Raw genomic sequence first — 20752 nt, 5'->3', positions numbered from 1 at the left:
TAACCCACTTTATCCATCTAGGTCCAAAACCTTTGGCTGTCAACATGGCATTAATTGCTTTGTATTCAATATTGTCAAATGCTTTCTCAAAGTCAAGTTTGAGAATGATTATAGGTTTTTTTGACTGATGGCATAGGTGAATATATTCAAATGCAAATCCCAAACAGTCCTGAATGTTTCTCCCTTTGATGAATCCATATTGATTCTGATGAATGATAGAGGTGATGATTTTTTGAGCTCTATTGGCCATAAGCTTTGTAATAATTTTGAGAGGAAGGCTGACCGGGGAAATGGGCCTAAAATCATTCATGTTAAGTGGGTTGGCAATCTTTGGAATGAGTGTAATGAAAGCAGTGTTAATACTCTGAATGTCATTGTTCCCTTCAAAAAAATCCCAGATCATAGTGTAAATGTCTTGTTTAATGATATCCCACATTTCTTCAGGAAAAGTCCATTGAAACCATCTGGCCCTGGTGCTCTGTCAGAATGTATGTCTTTAATAACCTGGTCAATTTCTTCCATGGAAAAAGGTGCTTCAAGTTTAGATAAGTCTTTTGGCTGAATAAGTTCCTCAAGATTGAATAACATAGGAGGGTCAATGGATTTCCCCAACCTATCCTTGTAGGATTTCCAAATGATTGCAGCCTTGTGATCATGATTTTGGAAAGGATTCCCATCTTCATCATTGATGGTAGTTATGTAATTTTTTCTGTGACTCTGGGTAGCCATGGCATGAAAAAATTCAGTGTTTTCATCATCAAGTTTCACACTCCTCATCTTGAATCTGGATTTCCAATACATTCTTTTGACTTCCAATAGCTTGGTGATGTGATCCTTCAGAATATTTCTGAAATTTTCTTCTATAGTACTCAGACTTCTTTGATCCTCAATGCCATCAAGCATAGTCAAGACATAGTTGCAAGCTGAGATGTTGGTGTTGAGTTTTGAGAGGTTTTTGCTCCATTTTTTAACCCCATTCTGAGACATTTGAATCTGGCAGCAATGTCCTTAGCAGAGTTTGTCAGTTGTTGATTTCTGTTCCAGCATTGTATAACAGTCTCATAGAATCCATCAAATTCAAGCCAATAGTTTTCAAATCTGAATACAAAAGATTTTGGAATGTCACTGTGAATTGGGATGTGATCAGATGTAACTCTGGCTAGTGGATGTGCCAGGGTATTTGGAAATTTCAGGGTCCAATTTGCAGAAGTAAATATCCAATCCAGTGTTTCCAATAGTGGAGAGTCTTGCATGTTAGACCAGGTGAAGTTTCTTCCTTTGATTGGAATTTCCACAAGATCCTGTCGCTGAATCAAACTGTTAAACATAAGCATATTATTTGTATCACCTCCAGGTCTGTTCCTGTCATGAGGGCTTCTAATTAAGTTGAAATCACCTACTAGTATCTAATGATCCATTTGTGAAGCATCAAAATTGTTCAACCACTCAAAGAAATCATTTATGTCATCATTTTGGTAGGGTCCATATATGTTACTGACATAAAAAATGTTACCAGAGAGATTACATGACAATTTGACAGTATTTCAGTAAGATGATTGATTGACAACAGTACCATTGAAAAGGCTGCTATTCCAAATAGTAATAAGTCCCCCAGAGAGGCCTACTGATGGTGTATAAGCAAACTAATTAAATCTCCTTGGGGAAAAATTCCTGAGGTAAGATTGATCAAATCTCTCTCTCTTTGTTTCTTGTATGCAAATGATACCACAGTTGCTTTCATCAATTTTGGCTCTTATATCATCCCATCTTGTTTGGGAATTTATCCCTCTGACATTCCAATTCAATATATGCCAATTTCTACTCATTAATAAGTTTTTTGGGGTTGAGCTCATATTGGAATGACTTAATCATAACCAAATTATCTTTACATAAATCATAGCAGGTAGTGTAAAGAGACAACCAGGAATTCTGACAATCCACTATGCCACTGATTAACTGATCATAACTCCACTGACCATTCAGACAAATTAAAACATAATATAAATAAGGTGTGATGTTCCATCGATAGAAGCAAAATATGGAGTCTAACTCCTTACAATCCAGGTTCATGAATAAAACAGAAAATATAGTCCATATGCAAATTAAAAAACATGGCCTAGTGCCAGCCTTGATCTTGAGAAAACAAGACCAATCATAGTAAATTATTGCTTCATTCATGATCCACTATGGCCATCATCTTCTCTTCAGACACCTCCTCAGGAGGGATCAGGCATTGCTTGGTGGCGATGGCTTGAATGGTGTTTAGTGGAAGTTCAGGTGGAGGTGATGCAGTGGGGTCCCTAATCTCATGTTCAAATTCAGAGTTCAGGTTCTTCTTGCACTTGTCCATCTTCTTAGCCTTGTTTGGAGCAGCTTCATTCTTGAAACCCACACTCAGAACAGCAAGGCGGCGACTGCAACGCAGTTCATTGACATCAAGAGGAGCATTAACTTTCTTCCTTTTGTTGATAGCAGGAGTGGAAGCTATAGCAGGTACAATAGGCAGATCTTCAATCAGGTCCTAAAGTGGTTCAGCAGTCGGAGAGTTTGGGTTGATGGCCATGAAATCAAGCATTGCAGGTGATAGGACTGGTTTAGGGCTAGGAATGAGTGATAATTCAGAACTTGCGGTGTGATCCAGCACTTCAGAGATCATGACAGATGATATAACAGGTTCAGGTGGGGCTTCAGTAGTAATGGTCAGTAGACACTTTTTAATAGGCCCATGCGCATCGTCCACATTGATCAACTGACACCTGGTACTGACCACATTAGTGCCGGAGAGCTGCTTAAGGATAGAAGGTGCAGAGGTAATAATTTTTGACATCATGTCATGCAGAGCAACGAAAGCATCAGCAGCTTCGACAGCAGGTTGAAGTGGCTGATTCTGTTGGGCATTTTCCGGGCTCTGAGGTGGTGTATGGACCATGGGTATGTCCTCATTTTCATCTGCTAGAGCATGATGAGTCGCAAGAGCAGCATGCTGGTTTTCATTGTTAACAAAGTCGGCGTCATGCCAGATCCCACCAAATGGTGCCTGTGGCATTGGGTGCAACACACCATCAGGGGGGATCGGGTCCTCATCTCCACCCATAGCACCAAGGTGTTCAGTTTGCAGGATATAAACAGCACTTGTCCAAGATTGTCCATGCCCAAAATCATCTAAACTCTCGCAAATGACATGACTAACTGGGATTTCCTACAAATTGGGGACCCTAACCTTGACCAAAATGCGAGCCCTATTGGACATATCTTTGTTCCATACTAAAAACTTTGCAAAGCCACTGACAGATTCCCTAACTTTATTTGGCCTCCAAGCCTCAAGTGGGTAATTGACCATCATTATCCAGGTATCATGGGAGAAGGTGCAGTCACGATGATTAATACCTCTGTCATGGCGGATAACACGCAAGATTGAGTCACCTACAAAGTAGGGACTATTGGCGATGGCAGTGTCGATGTCGCAGGCGTGCTGGAAGCGGACGAGCGCAGCTCCCATGCCGCATCTTGATACTTCAGCAATACGGAAACCACGCTCATGGTCCAGATAATGGTGGATGAGCATGGCGTCCGTGTCAAACTGGTTTGGGTCCGGTGGAGGCGCGAGGGAGATGATAGCCCAGTCCCCTGATTGGACCAGAGCTTCGCCGCCAAGGAAGTGGTAGGATCGGCGGCGGCGGTTTCCATTGGCCTCCATGATGGCAGTGCCGGGTGGTAGGAGAGGGAGGGGATCACATGGGTAGGCAGCCATGGTAGAGGAGGAAGCTGAGTCGGCGATGGAGAAAAGCAGCGGAGCAGAGCAGGGGTGTAATGGAGAGCAGGGGGTTTGGCAGGCTGGGCGGTCGAATAGAGGAGGGGGGTGGGGTTTTGGGGAGACGAGTCGTCATGCGGGCTATTGGGTACGGGCGAAGGGGAGGAAGTTTGGTGGGATTTTACCCGATAAACGGGGGGTTTAGTTTTGGATAAAAAACAGAAACAAGATATGTGCCCGTAATGAAAACAAGCACGACATCTAAACTAATTTTTGCAATCGACATGGCGGTGTCCAAAGGATAAGCATTTGCGTCAGAAAAAAAATATGGAGTCAAATGTTGAACGGTTGGGCTCAATTGAGGGGGGGGGGGGTTGAGTGGGCCGGGGGTTTGGGTTGGCTGAAGGTTGGGCTGTGATCAAAAGTGGTGGGGCGCCGGTGGGGTTGGAAGAAACAGAGATGGGCTGCGGGGCCCGAAGAGGGTCCAAAGAGGAGTCCCCGGGATAGAATTTTGAATGGTAACAATCCCGCCCGCAGATGGCTCGTGATCCGAGAATGACGGCGTATTGTTGGCGGTAGCCGGAATGATGCATGACGATGATGCAGAATGGGGTCGGGCACCTAAAGGAACTGAATTTGCACCGGTGAGTAGGCCATGGGGGGATCTAGACACAGTAGTCCATTCATGATCTAGCTCGTAAAGCCAAAGATTGTATTCTCTAATCCAAGAGGGTCCGCCAAAGCCCCAAAGATGAAAATGACAAGTTAAACTAGGGCATTTAAAAGATCTCAGCTGATAGATCATAAACCCAACCGCCTTAGATATGACTGAGAATTTAAATACTTGACCACGGATGTGAGAAACATGGAGATGAGATGGTGATCCTCCAATGCATGCCTCAAGGGCTAAGCCAACATGATCAACATTAAGGGGGAAAGAAGAATGGCTAAGAGAAACCACAAGATGAAAAGCGAGGTTGGGGTCGAGGCAATGAACAGAAGTTGAGAATCTTGCTCTAACCTTGTTAGCAATTTCCACTCTCGGGGAAACATCCAGGATAGGAGGCGCCATCTTGGCCGAAGAGATTCACGAGGAGGGGGAGCCATGGATCGCCGATGGAGTCGCCCTAGGAGTTGCCAGGGAGAGGGAGGTGGGAGGTGGGGGTGCCATCTTCATCCACATATAGAAAAGATGGAACCATGAAAATAAAAATCATATTAGCACGCAGAGAAAATTTTACCACAACCATAACAGACTATATATGGAAATTTACACAATTACAATAAATAATGATATAAGAGGGGTAGCAGAATTACAATAAATAATGATATAAATCTGCAAAGCATGCATTTTCTGGTGAAAGTAATCACAAACCATCAAGGAGTGTGTTAGGTTATTAGCATAACAATAAGCAGTTCTTGATCCCTGTTTCTGTTGCATTGCCTGTAAATGGGATCAGAAAAATACATCGTTGTAGTGGCCACAAAAAATTTGCAGTGTCATCTCAAGGGAAAAGAACAAAAATTAAGGATACATGCATATATGAAGGAGCATGAGATATAGCATCAGTAGGTACCCATGTAAAATTATTGGACCCAAAAAAACATGGCGTCTAGTATCAAGTGATCTCCTCAGATGTAAAAAGAAACACCATGCTATTTAGTATTTACCACCTAACTCACATCAAGGGATCTCCTTAGATGAAAAGCATCCTTTCTTGAACAATATTGTACAGTATATGCAGTTTAGAATTCATATGGAATTTTAATTTGGTTAATTTGAATAAGAAGATGAAAAGTAAGTTATGCACTTGTAATACCAGGTCCAAATTTGAATGGCCCGTCAAATATACAGTTTCAGATAGAACTATACTATTTTGTGGCACTTCCCTAAATATTACTGGTACAATACATCATTCATTTTCACTTTATTTCTGTTGAAATTTGGGGCTACCATTCTACTGACTATAATTGCAGAGCATTGTTTCTTTCCAATTCATTCTTCTAGATGCCCACCCCTGCTTACTGTAATATCCATCGGTACAGATAAATACCCGATATGAAAAAAATCAGCAGTAACATCAGTGATTGCAAATAACAAGTGAGAGAACAAACCATGGGAGAGGGAGGCAAAAATCGTCGAGAGAAAGTTACCTGAACTTGCGGGTTATTTAGCACACAGGGAGAGGGCACGGTGCCAAATCATGCCAAGGTGAAGATGTAGGCGGCAGAGGTGTCGCACTACGTCGCTGCTTCCTAGGGACCCGTCACTGCGAAGGAGGAACACCAATTTGATAGATGAGGAGGGCGTGGTGCCAGATTCCTCCGTCGTTGTCGACGTTGCCATCGCCTCTGACATCGTGGCAGAGCCCCAGGTGTGTAGTCACAAGCATTGTCAGGTTTCGAAGGGCTGAGAGACCAACAAGAAAGGGAAGCAAATGAGGCGAAGGACAATCTCGGGTGGCTAGGGCTTGCCTGGTACAAGGTGCCAGATCAAGAGAAAGCTGGCGAAAGGGAGATATCGTGACGCCTTGGGTACGGGGATATCATTGGGGCGGTGACCAGACCTTGGGTAAACGCCGCCAGAGAGGTCGCAACTCGTGAGAGGAGGAACCTGTGCAACGTCGCTTGCTTCGCCTTCCCTAAAAGGCCGAGGTTGGCCCAGTTAACCAGAGAACGCCAATTTTGTTACGCGAGCAGTGGCCCATTCCCTTTCGCGTAAACTCTTGCGCTCAGAGTTTGATCCAACGGCCAAAAACTGATACGACTATAGATCCGACGACCGAAAACACTGATGGCCTTAGAAGGCTGGAAGAGTGCTCGGTTGTAATGTCTCTAAATGTTCACCATATGACCAGCCCAGCTATTTTTTCTTTGTCAAAATGAGCCCAGATTATTTTTTCTAAAGAATACCCAATCCAGGCCTACTTATTTTTCTATGCCCTGATGGGATGCAATTCTTTCAAGACGCCTGCAAATCTTGAAAGTAATATGAAATGGGTTGTCAATATAAAAACAGATGACAAATTGGCAATTATTTTATAATTTCTGAAATTTTTTTCACATTTTTAGATTCCTATTTCACTCTCCTTTAACCTAATTTAAATATATCTTCAAAGTACTTTAAATCTGGCTCGACATTTAGGTATTAAAAATAGTTTGGAACCCACAGAAATATGCGAATTTTCATTTTAATTTTTAACCCTGGCCCTGGCCAACAAAAAAATGGACTGCAATAAATTGCATAAGAAGTTGCAATGAGTTATATATAAATTATTAAAAAAATAGGGAATGGTCTGACTTGTGGGCCTATTAAGTTGACGCGTATGAAAGATTTTTTTAGTTATTACATACGTCAACAAACGATTCTAGCAGACGTAACCATTGGATGTAAATCCAACGGCCGTCGTGTTTCTTCAATCTCTGATCTTCTTGCTCCAGCCGCCAAATCCAGCACCGGCGGGACCGCCTGCTCCCGCCTCCCGTGGCCGGCTGTGCTGCCGCGCAGGCCGCGCCGGCCCCTACTACTCCCACCGCTAGCCAGGCCATCCCTCTACTCACCCACATCCCTCCACTGTTGTGGCTTCGCCGCCTCCGGGTCATTCCATTCCTGGGTCTCGCCGTCGTCCATCGCACTGGTGTTCTCGGCACGGCGTGGTCAACGTTGTCAACAAACAACAACATTGGAAGAGGGATGTACATGGAGAGGTTGACAGTTGGGACCCACATGGTCCATGGCCGCACACAAGCAAGTACCTCCTTATTACGCCAAAAAGAATGAATATTCCCGCTGACAGCTCGGACCCACCAGCTATATCTTCACACGCAAGGAAGTGCCTCCTTATTACACACAAAAAATGAATACCCCCTGCTAGCTGGGACCCACCATAGTGGGAGCCTGACTTGTGGACCTACTAAGTTGACACGGACGGAGGGCTTTGTCAACTTAGTCAATATGAACGATTCTAGATCTAGTGACCGTATGATGTCCATCCAACGGCCATAGTGCTTCTTCAACCTCTGGTCTTCTTGCTCCAGCCGCCCAAAGCAGCGTCGGTCGTGTCGCCTAGCTATGCTGCCGCGGAGGCCTCACCGCCCCCTACTACTCCCACTGCTGGCCAGGCCCTGCGGCGACGACAGCCTCACGCCGCAGCCGAACCAGTGAACCCTCATACTCCTCTCCACGTGGGCATCCACTGCCGCGTCTTCCCCGGCTCTGCGTCGTCCCATTCCTAGGCCTCTCCGTCCACCACCTTGGTGCTCTCGGCGCGGCATGGTCAATGTGGTGAACGTTGGAAGAGTACTGTACGTGGAGAGGCTGACAGCTAGGTCCACGGCCGCAGCAAGGAAGTGCCTCCTTATTACGCGGAAAGTAATGATTCCTCCACCTGACAGCAGGGACCCACTGGACGGGCCACCGTATTTCGCGAAAAAGTTCCTCCCTGACTGCTGGGACCCACCAGCTACATCTTCGCACGCAAGGAAGTGCCTGACAGTCGGGACCCACCTGGTCGAAGTGTACATAGCGTTGTCATTCCGGTTGCGAACGTGTATGTACATACTGGTCGATGTAGAGGCGCACACGTGTCGTAGTAGAGGCGCGCACGTAGCATGTACATGTACGTACAGCGCCCAGGGTGCAAGAAATTAAATACGCCCACGTACATACAAACGTGTGGGGTCTCGAACGCCTATTCGCGCATACATACGGCCAGGGCTCGTGTACATGGCTGGGTCGGAACGGAGAAACTGTGTCGTCGTGTTCATGGGGAGGAAACAAAATGCATCGTGTTCATCGGGAGGCAACGGAACGTGTGCTGTTCATCAGGAGCCAACCGGCTTGAACGAAACAACCGATGGAAACGAGGCCTGGCGTACCGCAGAACGGAGGAAACGGCGTTGTGTTCGACCGACCACGGTCGAAACGGGATCTTGTTCATCGGGAGGGGTCTGGCGTATTGCAAAACGGAGGAAACGGACTTCTCTTGGTCGAAACGGGGCCCTGTTGATCGGGAGGGGTGTGGCGTACCGCAAAACGGTGGAAACAGACTTGTGTTGGAGTGCTACGGTCAAAATGGGGGTCATGTTCATCGGGTGGGGTGTGGCGTACCGCAAATCAGGACTCCACGGGATACTGTTCATCTCCACCGTCGACCTCCTCCAGCCACCACCTGCGATTGTTCATCCATGGGCTCCTGTTCATCTAGCCTCCACCGCGCGCTCCTCCACCAGCTACTGTTCAACCAGCCCTCTCCATGGGGTCCTGTTCAACCACCCCTCCATGGGCTACTATTCATCCAGCCCTCCACCGGCTACTGTTCAACCAGCCCTCCACGGGGTTGTCCTGTTCATCCATCCCTCCACGGGGTCCTGTTCATCCACCCCTCCACCGGCTCGATAGATCAGGGTCATGTTCAACCAGCGGCAACACCACGGGTTCCTGTTCATCAAACCCCCCACTGAGAACTGTTCATCCAAACCCCCCAACAATGCTCACTGTTCCTCAAGAGGCAATAGGTTTGATCGGCTTCAATTAGCATCAGTTGCGAAGGAACCACTCGATCAGGTTCAGTTAACAGCAAGGGATCGATTGCTCGGGTTCAGTAATGCGTAGCCTGCAATGCAATCACTTGGGTTCAGTTAGAGCCCAACGCCTCGCTCGGGTTCAGTTAGAGCACAACGCCTCACACACACGCGCGTATGTACGAGAGAAATGTGCATCGCTCGGCCCGACCATCCACCGTAACTGGGAACTCCCCCGATATTTTCCTCACCCTCGCTTCTACCACTATTTTTTTCCGTCATGGACGGCCCAAAGAATGTCATGCAGCTGCGTCTCTGGCCCGCCCAGGACAAAAAGCCCATTTTCTGTCACGATTTTTTGTCATAGAAGTAGGAGCCCACCACATCCATGATGATACCGGGTTTTGTCACAATTATCATCATACAAGTGTCATAAACATGACAGAAAAAATCCATTCAACCCAAAATGTCACGGATGTGTCTTTTTTTTATAGTGAACCATATTGTCATATCTACATACTTAACATAGTAACAACTATCACATTTTAAGAGGCTAAGGGCCAACAACCATATGGTCCATATCTACATACTTAACATGTATAGTAACAACTAGCACATTTTAAGAGGCTAGGGCCAAGAACAACAACTATCCACTGGAAGCAGCTTGATCATGGCGACTCGGCATCTCGTTAATGAAAAGGAAGAGCCCTCCTGTGCCTTGGTGGAGCATGAGTAGAACAGTGTCTCCAATTTTCCAATATGGGTGCATTGCTACAATTAGCGAGAACTTGTTAATTTGAATGGTTCCATTTCTACGGGAAATGCAGTACCTTGCAATCACTTTGGCATTATTAGCAACCACAAGTGTAATTCGACCACGCGGGGAAATCGATCCAGGAACTGCTACAACGGGCAATTTTTGTTGACATGTAGAGTAAAAACCAATTGTAACATATCGTTGAAGATATATGCAGTTTATGAGCATCAACATTAAAATAAGACTTTTTACCAGCGTTTTGTGCACACAATTGGTCTTGTTCAGTGTGTGCACCATAGGTCTAATTAATCCCATCCAAAATCCAGCGTTCATATGCTGTGCTATCTCTATTAGATTATCAACAAAGTTTATGACATGCTTCAAGGTCTTCCAATGAAATTTGGTACGCTTAGTAACATACAGACCATTCACTATGCATCCAACATATCCTGCTTAAAAGGTGGAAAGGTATTATTTATTCAGAACATGGTAGAAGAATATATAGTGCGCATAAATTGGTAAATAGAATTTGTTACTGCCTAGGAACGGAGTCAGAATACGAAATCACAATTGGTTTCTTAAATAGTGATCAATTAGTCAGAACAAATACCCCGATTTTGCTAAGTAATATGACAGCATGGAGAAAGTTGAAAGGAAACTAACCTCAATCAGACTTTGATCGGCTGATGACGTTGGGGAAGTAAACATCCATGTTAATTAGACCAGGCTATGGTGCACGCACTAGAATTTTATTCCCAGCTTTCAGTTCATAACACTTAGATATTTTTCTCCAAAGGTCCGCATTAAAATAGGAGTGACCAGCTTTATCAAGTTTTACGCTAACCGTCATTGTCAATCCATACTGCGTTGTCAATATGACATCCTGGGAGTCATCAATAAAGTAAAGCCCAAGATTTTCTTCTACTCCTGTTCCTGCAAAGCAAGGGATGTACTGCTTGAAATGAAAATTAAGATCATAAATTAGATATATTGAAATAACAAAGCAAAATGCAAATATGGGAGTAACTGATAGAATAGATCAATATATAGATGAAAGAAAAGTACAAAAATATATAATAAAAAATAGATAATGTAACAAAGATTTGATGCAAATATATAGATAATGTAGCAACAGACGGTATATGTTCACAAATTTAGGCCATGCCGACCATGGTAGGTTGAGATTGAACATACCGGGCACTCCCTGAAGTCATCCGGAATGGCGAGATAGAACTTCATTTCCGACTAGCCACGACCACAGTTGCCCGATTTGTGCTCGCACTGTGGACACATGAATGAACACCCATGAATCAGCTAGAACAAAAATGATTCCACGGTAATTTCTGCCGGTTGATTAACAGTGATGGACGGACTGCGATAAGAGATGAGTGAATATTTCCTAAGTTGATTACCTTCTCCATGAGAAAAATCCTCGGCCCAATCCTACAGAAAACCCCAGTCAACTAGAATCTAGAATGTCGATGCAGATAGGCGGCGAAAAGCGGTAGGGGCGAAATCCCGTGCCTTTTGGAGCACGACCTACACCTGCCGCCAACAACCATCGAGCTTAGGGTGCAAAGTTGCGGAGGAGTCCGCGGCGAGTGAGTGGGAACAAAGTGGGCGAGGGTTTTCTTTTTTCCTTTTGCATGTGTGAGTGAATACACACGGTTCACAGAGGCAACGGAGATGAATCGTGTGTGGTAGTAAATCACCGAGATTGAATGGGAATCCAAATTTCCTTTGTCCTTCATCCATGAGTTTTTTTCTACGATGAACATAAACCCTGCTAATCACCATGTTCAAATCTGACACTTTTCCGGGTTCATTTACAATATTTAGGGGATTATGTGCATTTTGTAGGCATTAGTGCACATAATTCAAATTCAAACAATTGGTGCTTGAAAAGGTGCACAAGAACGGTCTGGAAAAACCATACTCATGGTATTTAGTAATTTCTCAAGCCTTTTACAAGGAATGGGCAGAGATTTCAATGGAATGTGTGGTAATAGTCAACCACAAACGCGTCATTTACTAGGTTATTAACTATAGAACAATGAAATACATGCTTGAAAAACATGACGCCTGGCATGGTGCCATGGTATGGCCTCACCGTGCCCTCGTTAAAAGCTGAGAAGGTTTGATTTATGTCGTCATGCACGCCCTTCATAAATCGAACCATCACCGAGGAAGTTCAATGCTTTCGAGAGGGAAATCACCAAGATTGAAGGGGAATCCAAATTTCTGCCCTAGTTTGTCATTCAGTTTTTTCCAACGAACAACATACCGCCTCAAATGCAACATGTTCAAATTTGTCAATTTTCCAAACTGATTTACCATATTTAGGGGATTATGTGCATTTTCTAGGCATTAATTATGCACATAATTCAAATTCGAACAATCGGTGCATGAAAAGGTGCACAAGAACGGTTTGAAAACCATGCTCGTGCTATTTAGTACATTCTCATGCCTTTTACGAGGAATGGGCAGACATTTCAAGGAAATGTGTGGCAATAGTCAACCATAAACACGTCATTTACTGGATTAACAACTATACAAAAAGGAAATACATGCTTGGAAAACATGACGCCTGGTGTGGTGCCATGGTATGGCCTCACTGTGCCCTGGTAAAAATGTCGTCATGCACGCCTTTCATAAATCGAACCATCACCGAGGAATTTTCATGGTTTTGAGGGGGAAATCACCAAGATTGAAGGGGGGGTACAAATTTCCTTTGTCCTTTGTCCACGAGTTTTTTCTATGATGAACATACAACCTGCAAATCACCGTGTTCAAATTTGGCACTTTTTCGGGTTCATTTGCCATATTTAGGGGATTATGTGCATTTCCTAGGCATTAATGCACATAATTCAAGTTCAGACAATCGGTGCATAAGAACGGCCTGGAAAACCATGCTCGTGCCATTTAGTAAATTCTCATGCCTTTCACAAGGAATGGACAGATATTTCGATGAAATGTGTTGCAATAGTCAACCACAAATGTTTGTTTGTCGGGTTTTCAACTATAGAAAAAATGAAATAAATGCTTGAAAAACATGACGCCTGGCATGGTGCCATGGTATGACCTCACCATGCCCTGGTAAAAATTTGAGAAGGTTTGGCTTATGTCATCATGCACGCCCTTCATATATCGAACCATCACCGAGGAAGTTCCATGCTTTCGAGAGGGAAATACCCAAGATTGAAGGGGAATCCAAATTTCCGTCCTAGTTGTCATTCAGTTTTTTTCCAACGATCAACATACCGCCTCAAATGCAACATGTTCAAATTTGACATTTTTCCGGGCTCATTTACCATATTTATGGGATTATGTGCATTTTCTAGGCATTAATGGACATAATTCAAATTTGAACAATCGGTGCATGAAAAGGTGCACAAGAACGCTCTGGAAAACCTAGCTCGTGTTATTTAGTACATTCTCATGCGTTTTACAAGGAATGGGCAGATATTTCGAGGAAATGTGTTCGAATAGTCAACCATAAACGCGTCTATTATTGGGTAACAACTATACAAAAAATGAAGCACATGGTTAGAAAACATGACGCCTAGCGTGGTGCCATGGTATTGCCTCACCATGCCCTGGTAAAAATTGGAGAATGTTTTCCTAGACTATGTCACTATACTACCTCCCCAACACATGAAACTGCCACACAAGCATCCGGGTTGCGCTTGGCTCTTCGCCTCTTCGGGAAGTCGGACAATGATGGTACTACTGCAGTGGAGTACTACTAGTATTCTTCTGGCCATCTGACACCGAATGAACTGTTGCATGTACATCGCGTGCGGGAGGGAGAGCGTGTAGCGAAATCTTCTCCTAGTCTTGCGAGCCACCACGCTCATGGGCAAGGGAGAGGGCGTTGTAATCAAACTTGTGCTTGTTGTACGAGTTGACGCGACACATCAAAGCAGTGCACTCAATATATTTCAATAATTTGCGTTTACTGATGCATTAATTACAACGCATGCATGCATGCCTTGACTTTCCTTTTGATACTTGCATGTGTTGATTTAATGCACGTTGAAGTAGTATGAATATGTGATGGTAAAACTATGTAATGCCCCGGCCCTAAAGCGAGAGATGGTTGTGCACGAGGAGGGAGAGATCATGCCAACGGAACAGGACCCGACGATGGAGCTCTCTATGGTCTCTATGGACCTCACCTTGCTCCACTGCCCCTTGTGCCTCTGCCCCTTGAAGCCTACAGTGTATGAGGTTCGAATACACCTCGTCCATTCGGCTGATCGAGCAAGGTGCAGGTTTCTTGATTGATGTGATGTTCAATTGATTTGTGTAGTGCAAGGGACGGCACCTGTCCTGCACGGACTACCGCAGTGAGCGCCCCGGGAACCAGCGGCAGTGCCAGAAGTGCAAACGCGAAAGCGACTTCGACGTGCGAAACACGACGATGGACGCCGTCCTCTCCTCGGTGAGGGTGGAGTGCCCGCATGAAGGTTGTGGGCTCTACTCACTTACCACAAGCTCACCGATCACCAGAGTGTGTGTCCGCTCGCGCCCTCCAAATGCCCCGTGCCCGTCTGCGGCTATGAAGGCCCGCCACCGGCGCTCTCCCACCACATCAGCACCGTGCATGCCATGCCCGTGCATAGGATCCAGTACGGCAAGGTGCTCCAGTTGCAACTGCCAGTGTCGGAGCCACGACTCTTGCTGTTTGCGGAGGAGGACGATCGCACATTTTTCTTGGTCGGCGGCATGCTCGACATCGGCGCGCCTATCGCCGTGTGGTCGTCTACATCAGAGCAGGGGCGTCCCCACTGCCGCACTACACGGCCAAGCTATGGGCAAACGGCCCGCCGGGGGAGCCCAAAGGCAGGACCGACGCCGTCAAGGTGGAAATCAAGGTGACAAGCAGCAAGGATCCTGGCGACATCGTCGTGCAGGAGCTGACCTTCTTCACAGTTCCGCCCAAACTGCTGGTCGGGGTTGGGTTGTCGAGGACGGTGTCCCTCCACATTCAGATTGGCAAGCTCACCTCATAAATGATTCCACAGTGCCTTCTATTTATCTTAGTAATATGCTAATGTAGGGGTTAGCTCGGTCTACTTTAGCTTAAGAGATGGTGGGTTTTGGTGGCGATGCAGCAATTACTTTGACATCAGATCAGTAGTTAAAGTAATTTCCAACGGTCGAACGGATATTCTGTGTCTGTTGGATATAAAGATCCTTTGGTTAAGAAGTATAAGCAGCTTATATGCTTGTTTCAGGAAGTGTTGCATACTTGTTCGAGTTGACGCGACACATCAAAGTAGTTGTAGTACTAGTAGTACTCACCCAGCTGCGCACCAGGCAGACGAAGCTTGTGTCGTGTTGGTGCTGTGTGCGGTCCGCACATTAACCAAAACCTCGCACCTCCAGCTTAGCCTCTGCATTTTAAACTTCTCAATCTCAACGCCAAGGAGCAACGGGAACCTATGATAGAGCCAATCGGATGGTTGAGAACACTACAATTTGTAGCTACAGATGCGTGTGTGAGAGAGGATGAGTGCGTGCACCTCTTCTCTTCGTGTATAACGGACTAAACTCAGAGTACAAGTGTATGTGGCTGGCATCGACCTAGGGAGCTAGAGATGGTGTGTGCGAGAAGTCCCGAGGGACTAGGTGTGTGCGTGGGAAAGAGGGAGAGAGATGATACGTGTCGATGTAATGCGTTTGAAAAAAACACTAGTCTGTAGCTCGCCATGAGGCTATTCCCGTCGAACGCCCCAATAACCGTAAGATATGTATCCAACAGTGCGAGTTATTGCACGTACACAGCAGTAGAAAAAGAAGTACCATGGCATATTACAAAACTACACACCATGGCCGAGAACACGTGCCCACGTTACGCCATCCAGGAATAGTGCCGCACTTCGAAACTAGAACCGTCAATAAATTTTGAGCTTGCGTCTCATCACATTCCAAATTACTACCACGCTATATTTAATTGCAAATGTTCACACCGATCACAACCTAAACGGTTTCCCACTTGGGGGCATATTAGTACTAGGTTATAAATACTACTATGCCAAGATGACTGCACATTCCTCCTCAACTCCTCATCCACAACAACAAACAAGTCATTCAGCATCATTCCCTTGCGTCTGCCATGGCCAGCGTGCGTTCTCTGTCAAGAGATTACTGATGACCCATAAGTATAGGGGATCAATCGTAGTCCTTTCGATAAGTAAGAGTGTTGAACCCAACGAGGAGCAAAAGGAAATGACAAGTGGTTTTTAGCAAGGTAATGTCTGCAAGCACTGAAATTGTAAGTAACTAGTAGTTTGATAGCAAGATAATTTGTAACGAGCAAGTAACGATAATAGTAACAAAAAGTGCAACAAGTTATCCCAATCCTTTGAGGCAAAGGACAGGCCAAAACGGTCTCTTATGATAAGCAAAGTGTTCTTGAGGATACACGGGAATTTCATCTAGTCACTTTCATCATGTTGGTTTGATTTGTGTTCGCTACTTTGATAATTTGATATGTGAATGGATCGGTGCTTAGGTGTTGTTCTTACTTGAACAAACCTCCTACTTATGATTAACTGATACATCTCCAACGTATCTATAATTTTTGATTGTTCCATGCTATTATATTACCCATTTTGGATGTTTATTGAGTTTGCCTCATATGCTTCATCTTTTTAATATTTTTCATGAGAATGATGGAAAGGAACATTGTGCTCAAGTGCTAGAAGAAGAATTCTATAAAATGTTTGGCACTAAATCTTTGAATGATGAGCATGATTGCAATGTTGTTAGTATGAACTCCTTGAGTATCCATAGTACTAATGATGATTGCACTAGTCATGATGAAAATGTCTCTTATAAGCATGTAAATTTTTGTGGAGTGCATAGAGTTTGCAAGTACACACCAAATAGGGGAGATAGATTTTGCAGGAGGCATAAGTATTTGGAAACTAAGTGGTTGCAAGAAAGGCTAGATGTTTGTGTTGAAAATTTAAAATTTCTTCTCCATACTTGTGAACTTTGTAATGAACATGGTCATTTAAATCTCCAATGAAAATTGTTTCATGATCGTATCATGTCCAAATTTTTTGATGATTTGATTTCCCTTGCACATCATAATGAACTTAGTTTGCTTTTGGGTTATGAAAAAATGAAACATATAACTAAGCATATTCCAGAATATAACCTTGAGAAATTCCTCGATATTGATCTAGAAGAAATTTTTATGTATTGTGCGGTGAATTGAATTGAAAATCCTTATATTGCCAATTACATAAAGAAAAGAAAACAAATATAGGATGAAGAGAATACTAATGAAAGGGAAGAGGCTTCCCAATATCCTCCTATTATTTCTTATGATGAATCAGGTAACGAGGAGAAGCCTTCTATTCGACCAATCTCATTAATAAGGAGCTCCATAAAGAGGATTGAACCCACACATAATGTGAAGAAGAAAAAGAAAAGATGGAGAAGTAAAGGTAAAAATGTATCCCTCCCAAATGATGTTGCTCCTACTACTCATTGTGACGATGATAATTGTGATACTATTGGTGCTATCCGTACTATTAATGATGAGAATGATTATGCTTATGATATGAAAAGGCCCAAGCTTGGGGATGCTATGTTTGATGAGAATGACATGTTTGAGAATGTATTTGATGCAATTAATGTTTGTCCCAAGCTTGGGGATGCTACTTTTGATGAAGATGATATTTTTAGTCTCCCAAGTTTTGATGAGCAAATTTATTATGATGATAGCATGCCTCCAATTTATGATGGTTATATTGATGAAAGTGGGTTTGGAAGAGTGTCAACTTTAGGAAGTAATGATCCCACTATTTTGGAGGATGTTGAATCTTATTTTGACAACTATGAAAGTGGATTTGAAGAGGTCATGACTTTATTTAGTAATGATTCCACTATCTTGGAAGAGGTTTCAATTGATTATGATGAGAACAAAGTTGCTACTTATGATGATTATTATGATGACACATATGCTATAAAAAGTAGTGATGATTATATTAAAACTTTTCATGATTATGATTACCCTTTTCCTAAATATTACTATTTTAATGTGGAAACAATGTTTAGTATTCGAGTCTCTTATGATACTCCCACTATTCTGAATGAGAAGAATTTTGCCTATGTGGAGAGTAATAAAATTTCTATGCTTGTAGATCATGAAAATAATGCTTTATGTGATGGTTATATTGTTGAATTAATTCATGATGCTACTGAAAATTATTATGAGGGAGGAATATATGCTTGTAGGAATGGCAATAATATCAAGTTTCCTCTCTGTGTGCTTAAAGTTTTAAAGTTATGCCTGTTTTGCCTTCCTATGCTAGTTGATTATTGTTACCATAAGTTGTTTGCTCACAAAATCCCTATGCATAGGAAGTGGGTTAGAATTAAATGTGCTAGTCATATTCTTCATGATGCTCTCTTTATGTTTTAATTCTTATCTTTTATGTGAGCATCATTGAAATCATCATGCCTAGCTAGGGGCGTTAAACGATAGTGCTTATTGGGAGGCAACCCAATTTTATTTTTATTCTTTGATTTTTGCTCCTTTTTAGTAATAAATAATTTATTTAGCCTCTGTTTTGGTTGTTTTTTTTGTGTTTAATTAGTGTTCGTGCCAAGTAGAACCGTTGGGAAGACTTGGGGAAAGTCTTTTTGATCTTGCTGTAAAAAAAGAAACTTTAGCGCTCACGAGAATTGCTGCCATTTTTTACTGGAGAGTGTTATTTAGTTAATTATTTTTGAAGATGATTAATAGATAAATTCCTCCCGCTCGGCAACTTATTTTAGAATTTTGGGGGTTCGAGAAGTATTCGAAACCTACAGATTACTACAGACTGTTTGGTTTTTGACAGATTCTGTTTTCCGTGTGTTGTTTACTTATTTTGATGCATCTATGGCTAGTAAAAGAGTTTATAAACCATAGAGAAGTTGGAATACAGTAGGTTTAACGCCAATATAAATCAATAATGAGTTCATTATAGTACCTTGAAGTGGTTGTTTGTTTTCTTTTACTAACGGAGCTCACGAAGATTTTCTTTTAAGTATTGTGTTGTGAAGTTTTCAAGTTTTGGGTATGGATTTGATGGATTATGGAACAAGGAGTGGCAACAGCCTAAGCTTGGGGATGCCCAAGGCACCCCAATGTAAAATCCAAGGACACCAAAAATTCTAAGCTTGGGGATGCCCCGGAAGGCATCCCCTCTTTCGACTTCGTCTATCGGTAACTTTACTTGGAGCTATATTTTTATTTGCCACATGATATGTGTTTTGCTTGGAGCGCCTTGTATGATTTGAGTCTTTGCTTTCTAGTTTACCACAATCATCTTTGCTGTACACACCTTTTGGGAGAGACACACATGAATTGGAATTTATTAGAATACTCTATGTGCTTCGCTTATATCTTTTAGAGCACGGCGGTGGTTCTACTTTATAGAAATAATTGACCTCTCATGCTTCACTTATATCATTTTGAGAGTCCTTTGATGACCCACAAGTGTAGGGGATCTATTGTAGCCTTTTCGATAAGTAAGATGTCGAACCCAACGAGGAGCAGAAGGAAATGATAAGCAGTTTTCAGTAAGGTATTCTCTGCAAGCACTAGAATTATTGGTACCAGATAGTTTTGTGATAAGGTAATTTGTAACGAGTAGCAAGTAATAAAAGTAAATAAGGTGCAGCAAGATGGCCCAATCCTTTTTGTAGCAAAGGAAAGCCTGGACAAACTCTTATATGAAGGAAAGCGCTCCCGAGGACACATGGGAATTATCGTCAAGCTAGTTTTTATCACGTTCTTATGATTCGCGTTCAGTACTTTGATAATTTGATATGTGGGTGGACCAGTGCTTGGGTGCTGTCCTTACTGGACAAACATCCCACTTATGATTAACCCCTATTGCAAGCATCCGCAACTACAATAGAAGTATTAAGGTAAACCTAACCATAGCATGAAACATATGGATCCAAATCAGCCCCTTACGAAGCAATGCATAAACTAGGGTTTAAGCTTCTGTCACTCTAGCAACCCATCATCTACTTATTACTTCCCAATGCCTCCCTCTAGGCCCAAACAATGGTGAAGTGTCATGCAGTCGATGTTCACATGACACCACTAGAGGGATGACAGCATACATCTCATCAAAATATCGAACGAATACCAAATTCACATGACTACTAATAGAAAGACTTCTCCCATGTCCTCGGGAACAAACGTAACTACTCACAAAGCATATTCATGTTCATAATCAGAGGGGTATTAATATGCATAATGGATCTGAACATATGATCTTCCACCAAGTAAACCAACTAGCGTCAACTACAAGGAGTAATCAACACTACTAGCAACCCACAGGTACCAATCTAAGGTTTGGATACAAAGATTGGATACAAAAGATGAACTAGGGTTTGAGATGAGATGGTGCTGGTGAAAATGTTGATGGAGATTGACCCCCTCCCAATGAGAGAATCGTTGGTGATGACGATGGCGATGATTTCCCCCTCCCGGAGGGAAGTTTCCCCGGTAGAACAGCTCTGCCGGAGCCCTAGACTGGTTCTGCCAAGGTTCCGCCTTGTGGCGGTAGAGTTTCGTCCCGTGAGCTTGCTTATGATTTTCTCTCGGGCGAAAGACCTCATATAGCAGAAGATGGGCATTAGAGGGCCACCAGGGGGCCCACGAGGCAGGGGGCGCGCCCAGAGGGGTAGGGCGCGCCCCC

The 20752-nt window shown here is 43.5% G+C and overlaps 1 pseudogene; it reads left to right on the top strand.

Moving 5' to 3' along the window:
- Positions 1 to 14642: 14642 nt before the first annotated feature.
- On the top strand, positions 14643 to 15046 carry LOC147990927 (uncharacterized; annotated as a pseudogene).
- Positions 15047 to 20752: the final 5706 nt, after the last annotated feature.

The sequence above is a fragment of the Triticum urartu genome, chromosome 1A (assembly GCF_056163025.1).
Source record: "Triticum urartu cultivar PI428250 chromosome 1A, HENAU_Tu73, whole genome shotgun sequence".
Classification (NCBI taxonomy): Eukaryota; Viridiplantae; Streptophyta; class Magnoliopsida; order Poales; family Poaceae; genus Triticum; species Triticum urartu.
Note: the sequence above shows the minus strand (reverse complement) of the source record. Positions and strands in the feature narration are given on the sequence as shown.